Source organism: Equus asinus, chromosome 18 (genome assembly GCF_041296235.1).
Source record: "Equus asinus isolate D_3611 breed Donkey chromosome 18, EquAss-T2T_v2, whole genome shotgun sequence".
Classification (NCBI taxonomy): domain Eukaryota; kingdom Metazoa; phylum Chordata; class Mammalia; order Perissodactyla; family Equidae; genus Equus; species Equus asinus.
The window spans coordinates 6,787,866-6,805,125 of NC_091807.1; the positions used below are offsets into that span (position 1 = coordinate 6,787,866).

The 17,260-nt window shown below is 33.1% G+C and overlaps 1 long non-coding RNA gene across 3 annotated transcripts in view; it reads right to left on the reverse strand.

Annotated features, from left to right (window-relative positions):
- Nucleotides 1-290: 290 nt before the first annotated feature.
- Nucleotides 291-17,260, reverse strand: part of LOC139040970 (uncharacterized) — a 278,811-nt gene continuing 261,841 nt past the window's right edge. For all 3 annotated transcript variants that reach the window (XR_011495334.1, XR_011495331.1, XR_011495332.1), the window contains one exon: nucleotides 291-3,825. This is a non-coding gene — a long non-coding RNA (uncharacterized lncRNA). The remainder of the gene's footprint in view (nucleotides 3,826-17,260) is intronic.

The window sequence follows — 17,260 nt, forward strand, 5'->3', positions numbered from 1 at the left end:
CACACGAAGACCCTGCCAAGAGTGTCACACAATATGCAGTGTATACACTGCATTACCTTTAAACAGTGAAAAATGCTAAACTCTGAAGATACCTCAAGGGTTCTAGATAAGCAATTGTGGACTTGTTTTAAAAAACCAGAAGAGTTATTGCCCTCTTCCAAACTTTGCTTTCTCATTTTTATCAGTCATTATGTGTGTGTTTTTAAAATATATTTCATATATAGATAAACATATATAACAAATATATTTTAATAAATATATATTTTACAGTGTTCTCATATGAAATGAGTATATAAACATACAGATAATTTTATAGTTTATGAAACACAATAATAAACCACTTGTCATAAAATTCATACCATTTATTTTCTTTTGATTATTATAAATGTGATTGGTACATTTTTCAATTTCATTTCTATGATTTCTAGTAAAGTAGAAATATTTTTGATACTCTGATAATTTACATTTTGTCTTTTTTATCTAACAAACTTCTCTAATTTACCCTTTTTTAAAAAGAAAACTTTCAGTTCCACTGATTCATTCTAGCTCCTTCTATTTTAGGTCAAAGCCATTTCTCATTATTTTAAAGTTATGTTACCTCAATATTTGTTACCATTTTAAAACAATATTGCTGAAAACAGATATTCAAACCAATTATTAGATAAAAAAGACTTTAAAAAAATTAATTGTTCCCCTAAGAATTGGAAGTTCCTGCACAAATTTTAGTTAAATAATCACCAATTGATTTTCTCTTTTATAAGGTAAGAATTGTAAACTTTAGGTATTATAGCTACGTTGATATTACTCTTGTGTAAAACTTGAAATGACAGAATTATATTTTTCCCAAAATGATTAATTAATTTCCCAGGAGTCTTTATTCAGTCTTAATTTAGAGTATTTATTTCGTTAAATCACTATACTTATTAAATTAGAACAGGAAATGCTAATGGGCTTTATCTTGAGAGCCAATTTTGATCAAAACGCAACCATTGTGAATATGCAATATGATGAGAGCAATTGGAGTTCATGTTAAGACTTTGTAGCAGAGAGCGCCGGGATGGATTATCCAAGTCTTTCATTGATGAAGGATAGCAAACTAATGGCACAGGTACCTGTACTTAAGCATATTAGGTTAAGGGTTTTATTTTTGCCTAATTTTTCCTGAACCTTTGATTTGTCTCAAATCTCATGCTACCACTCCCATATTGATTGTTAAGTTTTTCCTTTTATGTTAATATCCAGTATGAAAATTATCACATTGTCTTTTCTTTTCCCCAACAGTTCATCTCAGTTCTACATTTCATGCTTTCAAATAAAACTTAGAATAATAATATGTGTTATAATACAGTATAAATAATGTATAACAGAGAATTCAATTGAAATGTCTTTAAATCTGTTAACTAGTTCATGGAAAATTAACATCCCTATAAGATTTAGTATACAAATATTTATATCATTTTGTTTCTCAGGAAATGTTCATATGTGCTCTACAGATGATATTAATTTTATTTCATATATTATTGTTATAATGAATAAGATGTTTTTTATCTTTTTAACAAATTAATATAGAGAAGTTATAATTTTTTTCCTACCTATACATATGGAAAAACTATACAACTTTTTGGTTTGTTTTGTATCTACTGAATTTACTGAATGTTTTATATTTCATTGAATATATTTGTTTTACAAGGTAAATAATCATATTTCCTGTGAAATGCCATTTTGTCACCTTCTGTCCTATAGTTGCTTTTCTGTTTTACTTCATATTTCTGAATAATAAGGCTAAAATGTCCCTAATGATTTTTGTTAAAATAGTAACAATAATACTTGATATGTTTATTTTCCTCCTGATTTAATTCGGGTAGATTGAAATGATTTATGGCCAAAAATACTAAGTTTAAGGAGATAATTTATTCTACTAAGAAATTTAGTAGTGATGGCTTCGTAGACTGTATCAAAAGATGGGAAGGGTTATACAACATGATGCTGTGTCTTTCTTTCCCCCTTAGCTTAGCAGCTTAGTACTGCTGTTTATATGTACCCACTACTGTTTACACATACAAACACATAGTAGTCAAGGTGCACATACAGTCACCTCCCTTAGTGACAGGGATGTGTTCTGAGAAATGCATCGTTAGGCAACTTTGTTGTTGTGTAAACGTTATAGAGTATATTTACACAAACCTAGATGGTATAGAGTTCTGTACACCCAGGCTACATGGTACTGATCTTATGGGACCACTGTCATATATGTGGTCTGTCATTGACCAAAACATATTTATAACTATATATAGTATGATGCCAATATTATATATGTATATAATATGCTGTTATGTTAACTGCCTCTTTCTCCCATAGTCTGAAAAACTAGAAAAGTTTGTATGTTTTATCTCTCTTCAGAGGTATGGACACTCTGGAATTCAATGCTCTTAGTTGTATGGTGGCCTCAACTCTCTGGTGGGTTCAAATAAGTTATGACTTCGTAGATTATTTGCATTTGTTCTCCTTGTTAGAATAGACACAATATGGTGGGTTTCTGCATCTGAAGCAGAACTCTACATACTAATGATGTATCATTTTTCATTACAATTTATTGCAAAATGTTCTCTAATTTTCATTAGTATTTTTTTTAATGCATGGTCAAGCTGTTAAAGAAATTGCTGCTTAATTCCAAAATGTATAGGGATTTCCAAATTATATTTGGCTTCGTTGTTGTTGTTTTCGGCTTAATTCCACCATGTATTTCAGTGCTTTTATATTTTTTGAGACTAGTTTTGTGTATCAGTATACTGTTAAACTTTGTAATTATTTTGTGTGCTTATATAATCATTCTCTTTGTATGTGTGTATACCTATGTGCACATATATATATATGTATAATTACATACATAGAGAGGAGAGAAATTGGGAGGGATTGTCATTATAATCCAACAATTAGGTAAAATATGTGGATGATGACTATGTTACTTGCATGGCTTTTGCTTTCTAGACAACAATGTCTAGATGTTATGTCATTTAATGAATTAAACAATCAAAATTTTTAAAATGCATGGGTATACTTATACATTGAGTAAAACAATGCCCTGGTTATTATTTGTAAGAGCTCTGACAAAAGTTAAAAAAACTGAGAACAGAATTCATTTCTACTTGGAACACATAAATTAAAAAGTAGTACAATATGGATTAGTCCGTGAAACCAGCTGTGCTTCTTAGTTTCCTGCGGTTCAGCTAAGAGACAAGAAATCTTCTTTTTCTTAAGCTAATTCAAGTTGAGTTTATGCAATTTGCAACCAAAACTCTTCTTGGCCAAGTGGCTATACAACATGTGAAAACCCCTTTGCAATTAAGGTAACCATATAATTTGTCATTCAAGCTAGGACACTTGTGAGAATAAAAGGAAATGCTATTGGTAATTTATACTTGGAAATAGGCATTAACGTAAGCTTTTCATGGAAAACTGGAATGTATGTCCAAGCTAGTTGTAATCAACTCACAATCAGGTCTAATAGTGGCAATGACATATTTTGCTACCAGCTCTAATATTATCACTGCTGTACTAAAGAAACACAAGTATGTACAAGTAGAAGTTGGATAACATAATAGATCTTAATTCAAATGAACTCACAAATGAGACATTTATATTTTTTGCTTTCTATTTTCTCTTCTTCCATCTTTAAAATTCATGTCAGCATTCTTCCTAGTGAGCTTTCTTGATTCCCAAAATTCAGGACCACAACTTTCGAGGCACACCATTGATCAAGTAGATCCTTGCTTTGTATGGTGGTACAATAGGAACCCCATAAGATTTCTTCCAATTCTGAAAATCCTGTTAAAAAAATTTTATTGAGATGGTTAACAATCATTCTGATATTACACAAATAAAAACTAAACAATAGAATCAACAATGTGCAAATTATATGCATAATCAAGTAAAATATGACAATATGTCTTTAAATATGATATATCATCATAACTGAATCTCTTATGGTCTAGTGGTTAAGATTCGGTGCTCTCATGACAGACACCACGGTTCATTTCCAGCCAGGGAACCATAACACCCATACGTCCTTTGTCACACTGTGGTAACTGTGATGCTGAAAGCTATGCCACTGGTATTTCAAATACCAGCAATGTCACCCGTGGTAAACAGGATTCAGCAGAGCTTCCAGACTAAGACAGACTAGGAAGAAGGACCTGGCCACCCATTTTTGGCCATGAAAATCCTATGACTAGCAGGGCAGCATTATCTGATAGAGTGCCACAAGGTAAGATGATGGCGCAAAAAGACCAGGCAGGGTTCTGCTCCTGCACAGGGTTGCTAGGAGTCAGAATCAACTCCACAGCACTAACAACATAAAAAACAACTGAATAATTGAAAGTTTATTATGTTCCAGGTGCCTTTCTAAGTACTTTACGTATAATTCATTTAGTCTCATGATCACCATATTTTAAAACTCCAGGAAACATTCATTTACATAGATACATGTGAATGGGTCCTTTAAGGTTGTGTAGTTCTGTGGTCTTATTTAATCTTCCTAAAATGCCAATAAATTGATACTCCTATTGTTCTCACTTTATGAATTACTGCTATGAGGACAATTTAAGTAATTGTTCCAAGTATTTCAGCTAGTAAGTAGGGGAGCTGTTTCAAAACTTACGCGATACCCACATTCATTCATCCAACAATATTTTCTGAGCCCCTCCTCTAGTCAAGGCACTGTACTAGGCACTGAGAATATGATTAAGATTGATTGTTAGAATGGGACCTCTCTCTCTCTCTGTATCATACTGGAAATATAAACACACACATTGCTGTATAATTAGTTAGATAACATAAACACACACATCTCGATACGTATGAAAGATAAATAGTTGATAGATGGATATTTACATGCTAATACATTTAACTGAAATTGTGATATATGATTGATTCAAGAGGAAAGAAGGAAAAAAAAGAAGGAAATTATCCAATTAGGATGGGTGTAGTGGGGAGGTTTACATTTTTTGTCTTCTGAAGGTCGAGAAGGAACTATATAGATTAAAGGTGTTTGTGAGCGATTGTGTGTTTGGGGATAGAAGAAGCAGTGGGACGGGGCAGATAATAACAGAATTGCCAGTGCAGCTGGAGCACAGCGTGAAGGTAAAGATGAAGCTAGCAATATGTGCAGAGACCAAATTCAAATCGAAATTACTCTTTTTTGTTGTTGTTGTTACTTGTAGCTTCCCATCAAACACAGACTGCCTTACTAGTTACTACTTCATTAGTGGTGAGAACCAATGGATAAAAGTGCCGGTGTGATGCTAAACACGAGTAAATCCATTTAGATGGGAAAGAGCCTGTGAAAATCTTTGTTGCTCACCTAAACTCTACAACAAATTTAGAGCTCAGGATTTAGGGATACTATATCAACCACTTTAGTTTGTCTTTTTCCAGGAAAGCATTTCTTTGCTCCAAGGAACAATTTGTTCTTGGTATACAGAAGGGATATTTTTTAGGATGTTTAATAGCCTCATGTAAATACATTCACCAACATTGTCTTTGATTATAATTCAAAATATGAATATATGATATTTAAGGATTTTGCATATGAAGATTATAGAATTTAAACCTACATGAGCAGTAACCCATGTCTTTCTTTTCTTTTCTTTTTTACTCTGACACATCTGCTTTAATATAAAATATTAAACATTACTTAGAGAAGAAAATTATGCCCTGAGAAACTATCACTGTAATTGAGGGGGGCAAAAATAATGCATGTAATTTGTTTGGTTTTAGTTTGTGTTTAAGGATTTTGTAATGGCTTTATCACAATGTAAAGTGAAATCCTAAATCATTTATTTAGTAGGAAGAAATGCCACACAAATTGTTATTTGACATAAATGAAATATAATGCTAAAAAATCCATGATTTTGAACCTGTAATTTGAACAAATCAATTACATCTAAGAAATGAATAGTTCAAGGAAACAACTGCTAAATATTTCCACTATGTGTTGCCATAGCCAAAATTATTCTAATTTACATGATGTTTTTTCTATAAAAACATGAGAAAATAAGACTTTTCTATTCTTTATAATAATTGCAAGACTGCCTTAGAAATGTTTGATAGAGAGTTATATGAGAACTCTGGTAAATGGCATTGCCTTCTTCTCCTCAAAAGATCATTACAGAATCAGGATTTTATATCAGATCCAAAATGCAATAATCGTCTGAAACAATATGCTTCATTATCATCGGTGTTTGAAAATCTTCCTTCAAATCCATAAAGGTTTTCTTCAGCCTCTTAATTATGTATTACTAACCTTCATGTGATTCCGTGTCTGAGCCTGCTAGCCCCAACACACACCGACTGCAGTTCATTTTTAAAAACATTCGATGACTTGGCTCATTTTTCTTTTCTAATACAAATTAGAAACAGATTATTGGCAATTTCCAGTTATTGCACTTTGTCAAATCCCTCTTTCACTATAATTTGTTAAATTTTCATTCAAATGCAGACAGAGCAGGCCTGAATAAAATATAACAATAGTTATTTTTCAGGAAGATTATGGAAAAATTGTAGTTGAAAGAAATGCAGTGCCTCGATAGCCTAAATTATTGTGTAGAAATACCACTTTAGGTAGTTTATTAAATAGCAATTTAGAAAAAATTCAAAGTGTGTGATTTATAACTAAAACTCATAATATTTTTCAATGTTTTCAATAATTTATTCAATATTTTTCAATATATTTATTTTGGAGAGCTATAAATACCCAGAAGCTTTCAATATTAGTTTTTATCATTCCTATGTGGAATGCATATTGATACTTTTTTTCCTATCTTCACCTGTTTCACTTTATTAAATATTACATATGACAAATCAATTTCATGAGTGTCTATAGCAGTTATATCTAGTACCAAAAGTATATTAGGCCCCGGATAAATATAAGTGGAATTGAGTTCAATTGAATTCAGTCATGGGTATCATAACATTGCTTCATTTCCCAGAGCACAAAATGTGAATAGTGGGGCCTGCCCCATGGCCTGGTGATTAAGTTTGGTTTAAGGTTCAGTTTCCAGGTGCAGACCTATACCAATCAGTGGCAGCCATGTTGTGGCAGTGACCCACAGAAAATAGAGGAAGATTGGCACAGATCTTAGCGCAGGGGCATTTTCCTCAAGCTAAAAGAGGAAGATTGGCAACAGATGTTAGCTCAGGGCAAATCTTCCTCAGGAAAAAAAATGTAAATAGTATTTTGCTTCTCAACCCTTTATCAATTCACTTGACTAATTCCATTTAAACAGCCAAATATTGTTTAGAGATTCTATTTACTCTACCGTTAACCAAGAAACTTCTTTTCTTCCCTTTAAATAAATACTCTTGGTTTAGGTTAATTTGGCTTCCTATTTATTGAAAAGACTGGGGTAACGTTTCTGCAGTCTATGAATGACATTAATTTAATGTTTAACATTTCTATATATTTGACTCCTAAATAATAAAGATAGAATTATTAGAAAAGAAAAGATATATTTTAAATTGTCTTATTATCTTACCTAATTTATTCTCTATCCCTGCAATCAAATTCTGAATATTTTTTCTAATGAAACTAGTTCGTTACAGACTATAATATAGTACTGCAGTTTCATTAGTGTAAGAGCTTAGAAAATTCTTAGGTCATCAACACATTCAGTGAATGATATAATTGGCTTACTTCTAAAGTCATTGGCTCCATGGATGAGTTAATCTCACATCTCAAACACCCTGTGGAAGTTCCAGGTGTACTGCATAATCAGTCTCATGTTCATTTAGCTTGTCAATTGTTTTCCTATGTTCATTCCTGTCTAATTTTGACCTATTTCCCCTTTGAAAATATTGAAGCACCTTGAAGGCACATGCTTTCTGTCTTCCTTCTGACTGTCCTGTTCTGATTACTTTTGACATCATGTGTACCTAGGCCAATTATGAACCTTAGCTATTCTCTCAAGATCATAGGATAGAATAAATCTGGAAGAGGAGAAATTGATAGAAAGCAAAAAACTAATGGTTCATGCGACCCCAACTTAGCCACATGTCTAGAGCATAAGTAGTCAAGAGAATGAAAAAAATGTATCTTGATTTAGGGGACAGAAAGCTAAGGGTCAAGAACAAGAAAAAAGAGTGAGAAGACTATTCGAAATAATATTTATTGACGCTCAAATAAAGTTGAGACTCTTCCAAAAAAAACTAGTTACCCCCAATCTTTTTTTCCTCCTTCTTCTATAAATGTATCATAGCACAATTTCAACTTCTTTAGCAAATCTACAAAAGAGACTTCATTACAATATAATATAAACACTTAAAATGTCCCAGTAGTGATATGTTCTTTCTCATTTTCTATGGGTCATCAAGCCATAAAAAATTATTTAAAAAGCTGGAGTTAGATTGAACCAGTTCTACTTACGGGTTCAAACTATTCATTTTTAATAGAGAAGTTTGCCTAGGGTTAACAATGTAAAAGGATATGAACTGCTTTAAGCCTTTAAATAAGACAGATGTTACAAATTTATATTGTTTGTGGCTACAGTTTTCAAGAGGTTTTTGTTTTCAACAGCCTGCAATTTAAATCCCCCTTTCAAATGCCCCATCAAAATTATGAAATCAATACAAAAATAGTAGAAAATGTGTTACATGTATACACAGGGAAGGGAAACTCAAATTTATTTTTGAAAACTGATATAAGAATTGAAACACATGGAATTGGAATAAAGGAAAAGAAAACAAGTGTTGATTAGTCTGTGATTTGACACAACTTAAAGAAGACCAATACTGGACAACAGAAAAGTTTTAATATGAGCAGGATTAGAAATATACATTTTGAGGAGAGGAAGAAGGGAGAGGAGAGAGAGAGCTTTCTTTAATTAAGAAAATTTTAGAATAAACATATCTAAATATATACTAGTGACAACATTTTTAAAATGTCAGTTACATCCAGAGAATATGTATATACATACATAACGTATGATATAATCTATTACACTATGCTCCAGGGCCCTACTTTTATGTAACACACATACCAAAGTAACTGAGGCAGAGTACCCAGCTACATAATTCAGTGAAGACAAAATTGTTAAACACCAAAGCCTACCTTTCAGTTTCTCAAATTTAGGCAATTCAGAGCTAATAACAATATAGGAAAATCCAATCAACACAGAAGTGTTTGGTATACATTCTCCGTCAACAAGAAGCCACAATCTAATGAAGGAGAGCCTCAAGGTGCAGGCAGTTACCTCCCAGCACAACAGAAAAGATTTGTCAAACCACCTTATCAAGTGTTCCTCCCGGGTAACTTAGCTCTCTCCTTTGCCTCATTGTAACCACGGTCCTGACAGCTGTCATAAGAATGTCCTTGCTTTCCTTTATATTTTACAACTATGCATTTGTGTTACTAGACAATCTAGTTTAGTTTTACATCTTTTTATCTTACAGAAATGTAGTTATTCTTTGTGTACTCTTTGGTCGTTTGCTTTTCGTGTACGACATTTTGCAGTGAGATTGATTTGTGTAGTTGTATCTGTGTCTCATTCATTATCTATGTTGTGTTGCATCCCGTTGTGAGAATATGCCACATTTTATTTTCCATTCTCATATAATTGGAATGTTTCTGTTTCGAGGTTATTCAAAGTTTTCCCTAATGAATATTCTTATATGTGTATGGGCATAAGTGAGAACAATTGTTCTTTGTCAGACACACACACACGCACACACGCACACACTAATTGAGGCCTTTCAGAAGTTGCAAAGACAATATTGAAGAGAAGAACAAAATTGGAGGACTGACACTGCTTGACTCCAAGACTTACTGTGTAAAGCTGTAGTAATCAAGACAGTGTGATTATTGGAGAAAGAAGAGACAAATAGATCAATGGAACAGAATAGAGAGTCCGGAAACAGACTCCCATAAATCTAACAAAGGACAAAGGAGCAAAGGAAATACGATAGAGCAAAGATAGTCTTTTCAACAAATGGTGCTGGAAGAACCGGGCAAGCAAAAAAATGAATCTCAATGAAGACCTATATCCTTCACAAAAATTAACAAATTGGATCACAAACCTAATGTAAATTGGATAACTATGAACCTTTTAGAAGATAAGATAGGAGAAAATCTAGATGTCCTTGGGTATGGTGATGACTTTTTGGATATAACAACAAAGGCACAATCCATGAAGGAATAATAACTAAGCTAGCCTTCATTGATGTTAAAAGTTCTACTCTATAAAAGACACGGAGAGAATAAAAAAAACTAGTCACAAACTGAGAGAAAATATCTACAAAAGGCATACTTAATCAAAGGCTGTTATCTGAAATATACAAAAATACTGTTAAAATCCCAAAATAAGAAAACAAACAACTGGATTAAAAGATAGTCCAAAGATCTTAAGAGACATGTCACCAAAGAAGACATACAGATGGAAAATAAGCATATAAAAAGATGCTCTACATCATATGTCATCAGAGAAATGCAGATTAAAACAATAATGAGATACTACTACATACCTCTTAGAATGGCCAAAATCGAGAACACTGACAACACCAAGTGCTGATGAGGATGTGGAGCAACCAGAACTCTGATTAATTTACAGTGGGAATGCAAAATGGAATAACTACTTTGGAAGACATTTTTGGTGGTTTCTTACAAAATTAAACATACCCTTGTTATACAATACACCTATCTTGCTCCTTGGTACTTTGCCCAAGGAGTTGAAAACTTTTGTCCCTACAAAAACCTGCACACTGATGTCTATAGCAGCTTTATTCATAATTGCTAACACTTGGAAGCAATCAAGATGGGTGAATGGATAAATAAATTGTGGTACATCAAGACAGTGGCATGTTATTCAGCACTAAATTGAAATGAGCTGTCAAACCTTGAAAAGGCATGGAGGAACCTTGAATGCATATTACTAAGTGAAAGAAGCCAATCTGAAAACACTACATACTGTACAATTCCAACTATACAACATTCTAGAAAAGGCAAAATGATTAAGAAAGTAAAAATATAAGTGGTTTCCAGGAGTTTTGGGGGAAGGAGAAATGAATTGACAGAGTACAGAGGATTTTTAGGGCAGTGAAACTATTCTGTATGATACTATAATGGTGGATACACATCATTATGCATTTTTCCAAACCTATAGAATGTACAACACTTAGAGTGAACCCTATCATAAACTCTGGCCTTTGAGTGATAATTATGTGTTAATGTAGGTTCATCTTTCCTAACAAATATGCCACTCTGGTGGGGATATTGATGGAGCGGGAGGTTATGCATGTGTAGGGGTATATGGGAAATTTCTGTACCTTCTGCTTGCTAGATTGCTGTGATCCTAAAATTGTTCTAAAAAATAAATTCTATTAAAATGACATTGTAAAGAATCCATGCCATTTCCATTTTTTGAGGGTACCAGCATACAGAAAACAAATACCAAAGAAAGATTTTAAAAATTGGGAGACCCTCGGTTGAGAGATGATGTTCCTTCCCCTTAAATCTCAGTGGAGTGCGTAATGTTTTGATCAAAAGAATGTGGTGAAAGATAAGGCGATAGAACGTGATCTGAATCCCACTTGGCTTTTTCTCAGAACATATGCTTGGAAACCCTGAGCCTAAATGTGAGAATTCTGGCCATCCTATCCAAGCTGGCTAGATCACAAGGAGAGAAAGAGATTCCTGAAGGTTCCAGCTTTGAGCTGTTCATGTATTCCCATCCCAATTACCAGATATGTAAATGTAGAAACATTTGAGATAACCCAAGCCCCAGACATTATTGTACTACAACTTCGTGATCAACTTTGACCCAGAACAGCCCAGCTGAACCGCTCTAATTCTTGGTCCACAGATATGTGAAACTATAATTACTGTTGTAAGTCACTTAATTTTGGGGTGACATGAAGCAAAAGTAGTAACTGATAGAGAAATATCTTATTAGTTTGAAATTATTCTTGCTATCTTTATTTTTAATACTCACTTTGGATATAACATACATTTATCTAAGTTTAAAATTATTTTCACTCTTCCTTCAAAAAAATCTTAGAGCAATTTTATTCAATTTACCCATCTCCTGCATACACAGAACACATATACCCCTATATATTTGTAATTTTAAGAATGCAAAAAATCATCATAATTGTTTTTAAATGCCAATGATTTTGGTTGTAACTCATACATTTACTGTTTATGGGGGGAAAAATATTAAAATTAGCTTCTAATATTTCCCGTGCTATATTCTCTGCCTCTGTCTTTTTCTGTCCCTGTACCTCTTAATCTTCTAAACCCCCAAAACTTGTTGATTAAAATATAGCTCTCTCCTCCACATCTCCATCTTTTTTTTCCTCTTGGTTGAGCTCCGTATAATTTTTTATAACTTTTATGTCAATTGATTAATTTGCTCTCAACTATGTCTAAACCATTGGTAAAAAATTGATTATATTTCTACATTTTTTTCTTTTTTTTGAGGAAGATTAGCCCTGAGTTAACTAATGCCAATCTTCCTCTTATTTCTACATTTTATGTTACAGTTTTTTAAGTTCAATTTGATTCTAAAACTGTTAAAATATATAATTTGAAATTTCACTCAAATTTTTGTTCTAAATATAGTGATCCACGTTTTACTAATGTAAATGATCAGAAATCAAGATTTTTACATATTTTGTATATTTCAAAATGTATAAAAAGTCTGAATTAAAAAAAGACAGCATGGATTTAGATTTTACCATGTAACAGATGCTATATTGGGCAGTGGGATAAGAAGTATAAATATTATGCAATTGCTCTCAAATAGTTTGCTGTAATGTGAAAAAAAGGCAAAATGAAACAGATTTATTCATTTCTAATGATAAGTTTCATGGCCTCCAAACTGATTTTGATAAGTACTAAGTTTGCAAATCAGTATTACCTCTAAAATATATAGTAAATTCTTCAACAGCTTGATTCACATATAGACTAGTTTTGCCAATAATTTTTAATAATGCAAGTTTCAGGATAAATATTCTTAATTAAAAATATGTTTGGTTAAATAAATTATAATGCATATTTTGGGGCATATATTTAGGTCCCATGGGTTTTCTTGGTCACTTGTGTGAATTACTTGTATATGATATATTCGAGGGAAATGTCAGGTGGATTTCTCTTCATGGTCAAGTTTGTTTCATTGTCCAAGTACTGGATGAAACATAGAATTAATGCTAAGTTAAACTATATCTATATGTAATTGGAATAAGAGAACCGGTAAATGAGAGACTAGTGCTGAGAAGACACAAGGAAAAGTTGTTGCTGTTGCTCAGGATTGCTGAGGGGAAGATTACAGCTCTTAGAGGCTCGCCTGTCACTTCCCCATCCCCCAGATGTCAAGGGAGTGTCTGATATTACACCCCAGATGAGCTGCTCACCTATCTACTCTGACTCTCCTCACCCAAGTGGAACAGATATTTCTTAATTAGAGGTATAACTTTGAAGTCAAGATCCTTCTCCCTTTGATGTGTGATAATATAAAATCATATCATATCATAGAAACATTGCTATATTTCACATAGTTCCTATAGCAAGTCTTCTGTTTAAAACATTCTTAGAAAAGGAAAACTTTCAGGGAATTCACCAAATTTTGAAAAATGGAATGGAATACTGAGGGAAATAGATTGTGTCAAAGTAAAATGAATTGAAGGGCAACCATTAAAGGCAATGAACCAGAGGAAAGAGAAGGCTGAAATTAAATTTATGTTTAGAATGTGTTCCAAATGGCCATGTTTAAAAATTTTAATGAAATATTATAAAATACTCCCATAATCCGCTAAAAATTCAGAGGTATCTAAAACATCATGATCTCATTTAAAATAATTGCTACTCCCAATATTTCCCTTGTGGTCCACAATCTAAGTTTTGATTTTGCAAGCATAATTTTATCAAGCTGATAAACACAGCCTCAGATTCCCTAATTTTATATTAGCCAGTGGACAATTAATTCTCTTATATGTATTTCTTCTTCCAGTGAGATTTTTCTTTACCCTCATCAGAGATAGTCAGCACATATTCACGCAACCTAAAGTGTAATATATTTCGCTTTAGGACTGCCAAGATGACACATATTTTTCGGTAGAACAGAGTTAGAGAAAATTAAATCTCTCTTAATAGTGATCATTGTACAGCCTGGTCATGAGGTATCATCAAATGCTATCGACTTATCTATTTTCTGAATCATAATGTCCCTGGGTTTTAGTAATCAACTATATGCTAACTTGAAAAATAATAACTTTTTTTAAGCATTTAAATAAACATAGTTTTAAAGTGATATTTTCAGGAATGATAAAGAAACAGTGAAACTGTCATGTTGATAGTATTAGGATTAAGCAGTAGAAAACTTTATAGAGCAATATGATGACGTATCCATAAAAAATAAAAATATTTGTACTCATTTCTAGTTATATTTTATTGGATAGCAGTGAAAATATATACAAAATATGTTTGTCAGATTTTTAGGAGATACACATATCCCCTTAAATATATATAATATAGTATGCTAAAATATGAATATATATATTTGACTCTAACAAAATTCTTAAAAGCTCATATTTACTTTTTTTGAGGAAGTTTAGCCCTGAGCTAACATCTGCTGCCAATCCTCCTCTTTTCGGGGAGGAAAATGGGCCCTGAACTAACATCCGTGCCCATCTTCCTCTACTTTATACGTGGGACACCTACCACAGCATGGCTTGCCAAGTGGTGCCATGTCCACACTCAGGATCCGAACTGGCAAAAACCAGGCCACCAAAGCAGAACTTGCGAACTTAACTGCTGTGCCACTGGGCCGGCCCCTTAAAAGTCTATATTTTGAGAGAGTAAAATATATATAGAATATATATTCTTTTAAAAATTGTTACAATATATTTGCTTAATTTTAAGTACAAATAATCTGCAGATATACTGTCATGTTAGGTCAGAAAGCAGAAGTTTTCATAAATATGCATTGACATATGGACGCAGACTGGAATTCATCGCCATAATATATGTCGACGTGTTAGAATTTTTATAATATTTTCCTTCTTATTTCCAAATATTCTAAAAGTAATAAAAATAACTAAAGAATTGAATTTTTCACTATTACAGATATCCCAAATATTTTAAAACAAATAAAATTTGAATGATAAAAATAGAGATGCTTTTCCTGTATTGGTTTACTAGGGCTGTAACAAGGTACCACAAAATTGGTGGTTTAAAGCCACAGAAATCTATTTTCTCCCAGTTCTGGAGGTTGGAAGTCCAAAGTTAAGGTGTCAGCAGGATTGGTTTCTTCTAAAAGCTGTGAGGGAAAGATCTGTTCCAAGCCTTTCTCCTTGGCTTATAGATAGGATGTTTTATCTTCACATCATCTACCCCCTATGCATGCCTATGTCTGTGTCCAAATTTCCTTTATCATAAGAACATCATATTGGTTTATGGTCCCACTCTAATGACTGCATTTCGATTACAGTTAAAATGACCCAATTTTCAAACAATGTCACATTCTAAGGTCTTGAAGTTTAGGACTTCGATATATGAACTTGTGGGGAGACACTATTCAACCCATAGCACTTTGCCCTCTTGCCCCCATATGTTCATGTCTTTCTAACATGCAAAATACATTCACCCCGTCTCAACAGCCCCAAAAGTCTTAATCCATTCTAGATCAACTCTAAATGCAAGATCTCATCTAAATATCATACAAATCAGGAGTGGGTTAGACTCAAGATATTATTCATCCTGAGGCTAAATTCCACCCCAGTTATGAACCTGTGAAACCAAACAAGTTATCTGCTTTGAAAATACAATTGTGGGACAGGTATAAGATAGACATTCTAATTCCAAAAGGGAGAAATCGGAGGAAAGAAAGACGTCATGGGCCCTAGGTAAGTCTAAAATCTAGAAGGGAAATTTTATTAGATTTTAAGGCTTGAAACTAATACCTTTTGGCTTGAATCTTTGTTCTCCAGGTCCATCAGGGTCCCTCAGCCCTGGGCAGTGGCCTGACTCACTCAAGCTTAGAGGGAGATGACCCTGTCTTCCAGGCCTGTACTCTCTGGGCCTTTAGTGGCAGTGGTAACCTCTTCCCATTCTGATTTTTGAACCATCTTTGGGGTCATTCTTCCCTTTTCTTAAGGATTAATGTTCATGCCTGAATAGCTCCATCAGCCCATTTTTTGTCTATAGAATGCCAGAAATCCAATGGCCTTCCTTCATTTTGTCCCACTTTAGTCCCCTTCAGTTCAAGCTGGCAGCATTTCTGCTGAGGTGGTTGATTGGATCCACAAGCCACACACCAGATTTCCTTAGCAAACTATTGTCCAGCCATACCTTTCACATTCTGCCCAAAACATACTATCTCACTTTTTGCAATATGGATAGGCTGAAAATTTCCAAAGCTTCAAGTTACACATACTTTTTGCTTAACAATTTCTTCTTTTAACTGAAATCATTATAGTTACAGAAGCTATTGTAGTCATGTATTAATGAATTTTCAAGTATGAACAACAATGTGGCCAAATTGTTTTGTGGCATTCAAGATGACAGTGCTCTTTGTTAAAATGATATTCTGAGCATGCAATTGACTTGCTTTCTGGCTAGAAATATAAAGTTTATTTTTTAAAAAATTTGCATTATGTAAATATATTTTATCTTACCTTCTACAACTACTAGGTTCAACCATACTTTTGATTTCATATCTCTAATAGAGTTCTGGCCATCCACTTCACTATTATAGCTTGGGAGTATTTTTGGAAACATGTTGCAGCATATCTATCTATCATCTATCTATCTACCTATCAATCATCTATCTAGCCATCTATGTATCTATCAATAGTGTATCTCTAGTTACTTTTGGTAGTTTGGATTCTAAGTACAGCATGGCATAGAGTCAAATTAAATTACTGTGGTTTGGAGCTGACTTGTCTTTAGCAAACAAAACTTTTAGGATATAAACTACCACTATTATATTCTTTACCAAACAGGACTGAAATTAGTTATTTATCATATTTATAAAAATCACTTATAAAGTTCAATATTTTTACAATTACTTTACAAGGTTTCTGAAAAATTAAAAGAGCAAAATCTGTATTGTTTATTATTTGATATTAAGATGACTATGCAAGAAATGATAATGCATAGGAATTCTTTTGGGAGACTTAGTTATATGCTGGTTTACATTGGCTTGTTCTTTTAGTGCATTACATTAGAGCTATATTCCCGTCCAATGCAGCCTGAGGATTGAAAAAAATCCCCAGA